Raw genomic sequence first — 9057 nt, 5'->3', positions numbered from 1 at the left:
GTTATTTAATTTTCGATTTTTCCCGGCAAAATTTAAAAATATAATCTGCATAGTTTTACAAGTGTCTCTAATGACTGTGTTCGCGACATATTAATAATGGTAATGCTGTGTTGCATTTCCATAAAATTCTGAAGCATCGGGAAAAATGAATGTCTCTATATAGCTTTCTAGTAAAAAAAGTTTTGAATGTTAAATAAATAATATTAAACTAATTATTTCAATTAGTTTTTGTTTTGTGCAAATCAAATCGCATTCCAGGTTGCTTCATTCCTCCATGGAAGAAAAGATGAAGATGATTAAACAATCCTAAACAATCTAGATATATGTATATAATTTTCTTTGAATAAATCTTTTACATAATTTATTTTTTTTTAATGGAATGCATTGATGTATTTTGCATTGATATATTGGAAAAAAAATTTTTTGCTTAATGAGTAAGATTTCAGAATGAATTATGCTCGTTAATTGAGGTTCTGTCTGTACATTTCTCTTTGTTTTCTTTTCCATCCCTCTCTACACCTGCATATCAAAAACCTCTACTTAGCCCAAAAAAAGATGTAAAAAATAAAATTTTCATTTTTCAAATATTCATTCAGATAAATGAAATGGGAATAGAAAGTGTTATTACAATACATCATGATTTCCAAAAGTTCCTAATATATTAGCATCTGCAGTAATTTTCTCAGAGAAATGAGTTACTCAAATAGACCAAACTTCCTGGCTTATAAGGAAGGTTAGAATTTACAAAAAAATACTGGGATCAGACAGAAAATATCAAATTATATTTATGTTAACACAAAATACAAATAAAATTGAATTGCTACATTAAAGAAATCAGCAGTTACAAGAATATCAACATTTATTCATCATAAGAGTCCCAGAAATTTATCATCACAGGGCCAAAATGCCTTGTTTCTAGTTTCTGAAGCATCTCCATCTCTCCTGAGTCAGAGAAGGGGTATGTAGTTGCTGTAGAAGCTGTATGGGTCAGAGAGGTCAGTCGTCAGACTGCAACGTTGGGCCGCATTCTCTGAGCCATGAAGTGCTCTCCCACCCTCCCTGGAAGAAACTAATTGCAAGGTTAAATTGAAATTGTTTTCCAGATGAAGCACGCAGAACATTTTATTTAGCATCCAGAAATGACAAATACAACACAGCATACATTTCCCAGCATGAAAGAATAAATTCGCCCAGAGAATGCTTGTCCAAAGAATTCCGATGGGTATTTCCTCTAACCTCAACGATATTTCTGAGAATATAATTATTAGCGACAATTAAAAAATCCCTCTCTTGTGCAGAATGAAGGAGGGAGGTGGTCGATTAAATCAGTTTATTGCTGCTCCCTCTAGCGAGGCATTTATTGGAATGGGAAAATGTAAGGTTTTGATGAAGGCATCCTTTTTTTTTACATGCAATTGCATATAAATTTAAGTAAGAACAATAAGGAAAATCGGAAATTGGGGAAATGAAGGAAGGCACACAAGTATATTGCTTTACTCACTAGTAAATTAATGCAAAAAAAGGAAAATGTAAGTGAAAACAAAATTAGTAAGGAGCGTAGCACCCCAAGGTTGCGAAACTTAATTTTATGAGATATGAGGGTAGATCTGAGGTTTTTGAAATGTGAGGACAGAGTAAGTAGGCTAGTAGAAATGAAGATTGAAATTAAGTTTTAATTTAGGTGGGGGACAGGGAGAGTAATTCACAAGAGGAAATATGAATAATTCAATAAATGCAGGTGGAGAAGGAGATGAGGTTGTGGGAAGTTTGGAGGTTGTGATAGAAGGGAGAATTTTGGATGTGCGTAATATAGGGATGAACAAATGACATTTTTAGACAATGCACAAGTGGAGCAGAAATTATGAAGAACCAAAGGAAAACTTCCGTACTAATAAGAGGTCAGACATGTGGGAAATTTCTTAGACCTTCACGGCCATTTATAATAGTATCAGGGACTGTCTGAAGTCAATGATGTGAAGAAATATCTATGTCATGTCTTTTTTTCTCAAATGAGAATTTTGGAAATTTCACTTAAATATATGTACTTCATGAGCAAAGATCTTAGATATGAATCTAAGAATTAATGTTGAACCTTGTCCAAAAAAAAGAAGAGGTGTTGGCTAGCCGATATTTGCTTAATTCCAGGCACTCATTATGGAAACAGAAAATGGCTATCATTGAGGGCAATAAGACTTTCAGGAAACAATTTTAAAAATATCCTCAAGGTCCTAAAATCCCTCGTAATAAAAAATTATTTGACTTGATGGAAATGAGTGCAGCTATCTTCCCTTTTTTCCTGTTTACTCATTGATATTAGCTCGGTAATGATTACTGGTAAGCTGGAAAGAGTGTTGAAAAAAGGCAACTAGACTCAGCTGCAGTTACCACTTTAAAATTTCAATAATTTACCAGTATCAATTGCGAATTAGCTTAGAATGTAAATTAGTCTGGTGTGTAATCACTCCCTGTCACACACCATACCGGTGGTTTGCAGGGTACTAAAAACAAACAAACATATTTGGTAAAATATTTAGCCAGTCAAAGTTTAAACCTTGTGGAATTCCCACTTCGTGTGGAAAGGAATAAAATTATATATTTAAAATTTCACTATATACTTATTAACCTGATGCGTGTTTCTACGCAAAAATGACATAATCCAATGAATGTTCAACACTAAATTGTAAAATTTTACTCGGTATATTTATTTCTTTCCCTATTTGTGGATAATGAGTAATAGTTACTTTTGATACAATAATAACAGCAGGCTTGAGTTATTAGTTAAATAAGAGAAGAAATTGCTATATTCTTTCAACAGAAAAGTTTTCTACTCTAACGTAGGCAATAACGCATACATCAAATTACCAGAAATTTTTCTGACAAATAAATTAAGCTGTACGCACAGATTAAAAAAATAAAGCACTATTATTTCCAACTTAAGATATTGGAGAGAGATTATTTTTAAAATTTCCATAACATGGTATCTTTTTCATTATTCTCAAAGGTTTTGCGATTAAAATTCACTTCATATTGGTATTTTTCGGTGGTGATTGCGCTAATTTTGCACTGTCCCTTTCACTCGGGCCTTGGCGCTATTTATGATCCCGAGGTATTTTGCAATGGCCTTCCTTGAATATTGATCCTGGATGAACTCATTGGTATAATTATTACGGCTAGTGAATAAAACATGGCTTAAGACAACAAAGTTTAAATTTGGCGGTGATAATAAAGGCAGTTGTAACAGCCGCGTTGGCTTCTGTATATGTTTATTAAATATCTGTTTTCGATTTAATTATTAATTTCTACGAAGAATTATAATTAAGTTCATTATATATATACTCTACTAATACTTACGGGCACTGGTGACACTAATTTATTGAGGTCGGAGCCGTTCAGCGTGAATGAGGAAACCTTTGCGAACAGCCATCGCGAAGCGTTTCTACGTGGCAATTGAGGCGTTGGCTAACTTCCGTTACTGCTCGAAGAGAAACTTCTTCTTCGAAGACGTTAGAAGAGGACGAATGCTTGGAAATGTAATGCATGTAAGTAAGACCCTTTTATTGCTATTTTGCGTTCAAGGAAATGATACTGTGAAGTTATCACTGGAAATTTTCATTGATAAGTGCCTCAGCGAATGTAGCAATCAGAATCGATGACTTGAACAAACCTGCTTCTTTGACCTCGAACAAAACTTCAAACCCTTTGGTTTTTAAAAAATCTTTCATTGATTAGGTATATTTTTGTTGCCAACCTTTGTATTTTAGACTGTGTAATAAGCATAAAGCATGTATTTGTTTAAACATATCTGGCAGATAAAGATTAATTGTGCTTACTATTATATTAGCAAACAGCTTGGCCATGGAAGTTCATGTTTTAACCTGGTAGAATTAATATCTATCTTGTGTCCTAAGTTATAGTTTCAGGTAATTGCTGCATAATATAGTTCTTGCCCAAATTAATTTTCTTCCGAGGGGTTTAATACGATCACAATATGATGTGGAGTGTATCCTTAGTTTTGATTATGCTTATTTTGCAGATGAATAAGTTGGAGTAATAATGTTACCATTCGCCTGGTGACTTCATCGAAGTAATCCATGGTGACAACACAATATGGCTACATATTTTGGCCACAGCTGTGGTCTAAATATATTGCCATGGCATGCCCATGCTTTGAGGTACGTACCCACTAGCTTTAAAATTTGTTTATTGATGCTGAGGAAATATTACAGGCATGTGATTTATGAATTGGTGTACATGTATCTGGCCTGATGATCAAAATACTTACTGTAATAAACTGAATTGAAGAGCCTAATTAAATTGAACTCAATACTGTATATCTATATATGGAGTTGTCTGCTTGTGTACTGCCAAGGTTATTTCTACCAATACTTGATACCAGTACATGAGCACTGTAATTCTCTTGCGTTGGCCTTTAAGTAATTATATGCCCAATTGGATCAGTGAAGATTTACATGAACCATGCCAGCATCCGAGAAAGATTTATTTGGGTGAAGGAGGGGACATTATTAAAAAAGAGGACCTGTAGGAAGGGGTATGATATAGGGTACAAAAGGTGGAGGAAATGACCACCCAATATAGAGAGGCAGTGGTGACAACAATTGCAAATTGGGAGAGGGAAAGGAAAATTTTTCTCCCTCGCATATTCACAATGACAGTGGGGGTCATGTGATGGTGTACAATTATTTTAATGATAAATTTAAGATATTTGAAGAAAGAAATGTAATAAAAATTGTGTTTCAATGTATACATTTCAGTAATTTTATATCCATACTCCTGATTAAGATATGTTTCCTTTTAGAAAACATATTGACCCATGTATTTGGTCTGTCAAAATTCTGCAAAAGAAGTCCAAAGTTAGGCTGTCGCAGATCATCTAATCAGGCATAACTTGCTAACCATCTGTTTTGTCATCACTTCTTAAGGTGATATGTCTGCATCCCCGAGGCCCAACAAGTGACTTCTCAGGATCATGTACATTACTGTCCAATTCACTACCTTCCATCATCCGGCACTGCACATCAGACCCATGATCCGTTGGAATAATGTACTGTATCTCTTACCCATACTGTGGTTGGTCTTAACTCAGACAATGAAGTGGTATTCCTATTATGGATTCAGAATGGGGACACAAAAAGTTCACCAGTGTGCATGTTTTGTTTTGGACCTTGGATATATCTGTGAATTTGTGTGGAGAAGAGGAAATGGTAATGAATTGCTCTGAAGAGACCTGGATGAGCTGAGATCCGAAACCATCCTTGGTGGTTTTAGTGTATGTTGCAATACCCATTGCAAAATAGCCGTGGGCAATGGTAGTATCACCATATCAACTGTGTTTAGTTTTCAATTTTGGAGATGGTCTTGAAATGTCATGCTTGAAAACAGTAGTGCCATATTTCATGTACCACAAATCAATGTAGCCAGTACAACCTAATTTTGTTTTGCTTATTCACTCCATATTGTTACATTGTGCAGTGAAATTGTGAATTCTCAGACGGAGGTACTTGATTGATGAAGAAATCTTGAAAAAAATGTTCAAATATTTCTTCCTAAACAAATGGGAAGTTCATTTTTTTTGTTTCTCTATACAATTTGTTTCACTATTTTTAGTACTGAAACTCACTTCATTTTGTGTGTATAAATGTTACTTTGATGGTTGTTCTCTACTTATTTACTCTGAAAATGTGCTCCCTCATTTATCTCCCTGCCATGTTTGTGGCACTATTTCTTTGACTTTTTAGTGAAGTTATTGTGAATTTGTGAACTACTGTTACTACGACAGTTCATAAGAATACTTGCACTCCAGTCATTATCTGGGTAATATCAGTTTCATTTTATTCTGGATGAAATGTTATGTTGGAGTGTCAGCCATGAGAAATATGTACTAGTAAGCTAAACAACTGGAGTTGGCATTGAAACGCAAACCCCTGATGAATTCTGACGCCAGCTGTCAGGAACAAAACACTGCTCGTTGACCGGAGCTCTACAGCCTGTCTTCTAGACTGGTGCCATCTTATCTGCAAGTCCTTTTGGAAATGCCCGGTTATTTTTCATCAAGTTTGCATTCTACAGCCAACTGGGAAATACACTTGCTCACATCTACACACAGGTGACTTGAGTCCCTTCTCAGCCGTAGCTCTTGAGGGGGGAGGCTAACTAAGTCCCTCCTTCTCACCCTCTGGAGGCGCTCGTGCTGTGTCCCTCTTGGTCGTCCCGTCTGATTACCACAGAAAGGGAGCTAGCCTCCCCTTGCACTTCTGTGGGACCCAGGCGGGTCCACTTCTTAGGGCGCTAGGGCGGAAGATACCTGGTCACGGACCTGCTGTGCCCGCTTGCGGATCGGCAGGGGTGTCCTTGGTGTCCTCCCATCATCGGACCTCTCCTCCCATAGGATAGACTCAAGTCACTGACACACACTCCACTCACATACATTCACGGGTCTAACCCTTTGCATTCACATCTCCAGCCACTTTAAATTTTTCTTATTTTATTTTCAAACCCCACCTTTTCTCCCCTTTGTGGGTCCCAACTTGTATTAAGGGGTAATAGTCTAATATTTCCTCCAAATTTTTCATCAAAAAAGCCATATCTCTCACCGTTAGGGAGATGGAGCCCTATTCTCCATTAAGATGTTGACGGTATCTGTGTAAGCCAAACTGCAAATAATTGGAATAAGCAGGTTTTTCCTGCATGTTGAAGTCCACACCAGTCAAAATCCCTAATAGACCTTTCGGCTGCAAACCTCTTCACTCCTTGCTTCCCATCCTCTGTTATCCAAATGCACAAAGAGTCACCAAGCCCTGATAGTTCCTATTAAAAAATAATGGAAAGCCTAAGAATCAATAATTAAGACAATAATAAGCTGTTAAATACCCTTATCCACCAATTACTCAGCTCCTGTATATGATAACTGTCCAGCGCTTGGAGGGTCCCGATTTCCCATCCACAGGTTTAGGTGAGGCAGATGACAGCTCTTTTCCAAGTCAGCACTAAGAACTTCCGACTCTGGGGCTCCAAGTAATGTATAGGTAATGGATTGATGGTGATGTATAGCTCCCAACTGCTGAACATGAGCCTGAAGGTCTCCCCTCTGGTTGAATACAGTAATGACGAGCAAACGGCATTCTCTCCTTTCTTCTCAAACTTCATGACTACAAAGACACCGCTAATGAGGACGAAAAGATCCTTCAAGGACAATTCCTCAAGGTCTAATGATTGTATAATCCAATGCAAAGGAGTAACGCGGACATTGAATCTGATGTGCCCTCCATCAGAGCTCCAATTATAACTGGTTGGTTATAATTGGAGCTCTGATATAATTGGTGGTTTTTTCTTGATTGCCTTAGTCTACTCTGGATTCAATTTTTTAAATACCCCAAATTTACTAAGTGTGGCATTAGAATGAAAAGTGAGTTTCTTTTCATACAAACTTATTTATTTGGATTCTTTTACATACATTCTTTTGGATGGCGATTATGTACCTCTGACATCTCGTGAGGAGTCGAGTATTTCGGGTTATAGTACACCCAACACGTTTCACACAAAATCTGCATTTCTCCTCCGCTCCGAGCTCTACGAACAACATGGCGGTGGTGAACTTCTGACATCTCGTGGGCAGCCAAGTATCTTGGGTTGTAATACACGCAACACGTTTCACACAGAACTTCCTCCATCGCGATGAAATTTCCAAGTGAATTTCTCTTTGAGAAATGCCAGCTTTTATTTGAAATGCTATGTTCATGTTCGTTGATTAATACGATCGAGAATCGTAATGGAAACAATTGAGTCGTCATTCAAACATATTCTCTAACTTTAAGGATTATGAAATAATAATACATTATTCATATTATATGTATGTATATGATTTTATTTTATTTTTATTACATTTTTCTTTTTGAATAATTTTACTTTAACATCCCATGCCGTGGCATTGAATTCTTGTATTCCTTCTTCAGACAATTTAAAATATTTTGGCAAATAAATTTTTCTCATAATCCCCTCGAACATAATTGTTGCCAGGATGACCTTTCCATTTTTGGTGGTACACTCTTCTAATTTTTCCACCTCATACTCAATGCCGTCTTTCAAATCATCTTTGGCTAGCGTTTCAGCCTCCCTCTGCTGATTCAGCAAAGTTGATTTAACATCCATCTATAATAAAGGAATAAAATGTATAAGTATGAATTTAAATGTTTAATGATTATATTAAATTTAAAAGAAGAATTCTTACGGTATGATGTATGACAGAAGAGGAAATTTAAACAATGTAAAAGTGAACAAACTATTTCCAAACTTATCTCCTGTGGTTCCTTCAACTGCTTTCTAACTGATGTCTGGAAGTTGAGCATGCTCTGTTATATATATACGGTATCCCTCTTCATCCAGTTCCAGGGTGGGAATGACTTCCCCTATTTGATGGTAGTATGTTATTAGTGTCACCTATAGATAGACGTTGTTTTTTGTTCGCATACAACACGATTATTCCTAAAGCAATGGAAAGCTCAACAAAAACAGTTATTATCAATACTGAACCAGAAATTTTTACAGCGGAGACTTCCTCTCCCGCCGACGAAAGAAGTTTTACATCACTTTCAATATAGTTCATTGAAATGGAGGGGAGATTGTGTGTATTCATTCTTTCCAATTTTGTGAAGATGTTACGGAGTGAATCTGATTGGTTGGCGATGTTGATATATGTGGAATTGACAAAAAATATTGGCTTAAACGGTTCAACTGATATTTCCGCGGAGCGGCAAAGCTATCATGAAATGGCTCCATCGTTCTGGGCAGGTACTGCAAACCGTCATGGGCTGAACATCCGGATGACACATGTAAACTCCCTTGACCTCGGATACTCAATCTCGAATAGTTAAATGGGCAGTTAATGTGCAATGTTATTTCCTCGCTCACGCTGAACAGCCAGTGACCCAGCTTCTCACCTTTTATATATATATATACTACAAAGGAGGTTTTTGTGAAATAAATATCACAATTCTGCTGGATGGCTTCAATATTATTTAAAGATATGGCTATACTGCACGA

The 9057-nt window shown here is 36.5% G+C and overlaps 1 long non-coding RNA gene across 1 annotated transcript; it reads left to right on the top strand.

Moving 5' to 3' along the window:
• The first annotated feature begins 3408 nt into the window (after positions 1-3408).
• Positions 3409-8317, top strand: LOC139696650 (uncharacterized). Its single transcript, XR_011702633.1, has 3 exons — positions 3409-3539; positions 4034-4172; positions 4941-8317. It is a non-coding gene; the product is annotated as an uncharacterized lncRNA (long non-coding RNA).
• Positions 8318-9057: the final 740 nt, after the last annotated feature.

Source organism: Hetaerina americana, unplaced genomic scaffold, assembly GCF_022747635.1.
Source record: "Hetaerina americana unplaced genomic scaffold, ioHetAmer1.1.p SCAF_7, whole genome shotgun sequence".
NCBI lineage: Eukaryota > Metazoa > Arthropoda > Insecta > Odonata > Calopterygidae > Hetaerina > Hetaerina americana.
The sequence above is the reverse complement of the archived record's forward strand: the minus strand, read 5'-3'. Positions and strand labels throughout refer to the sequence as shown.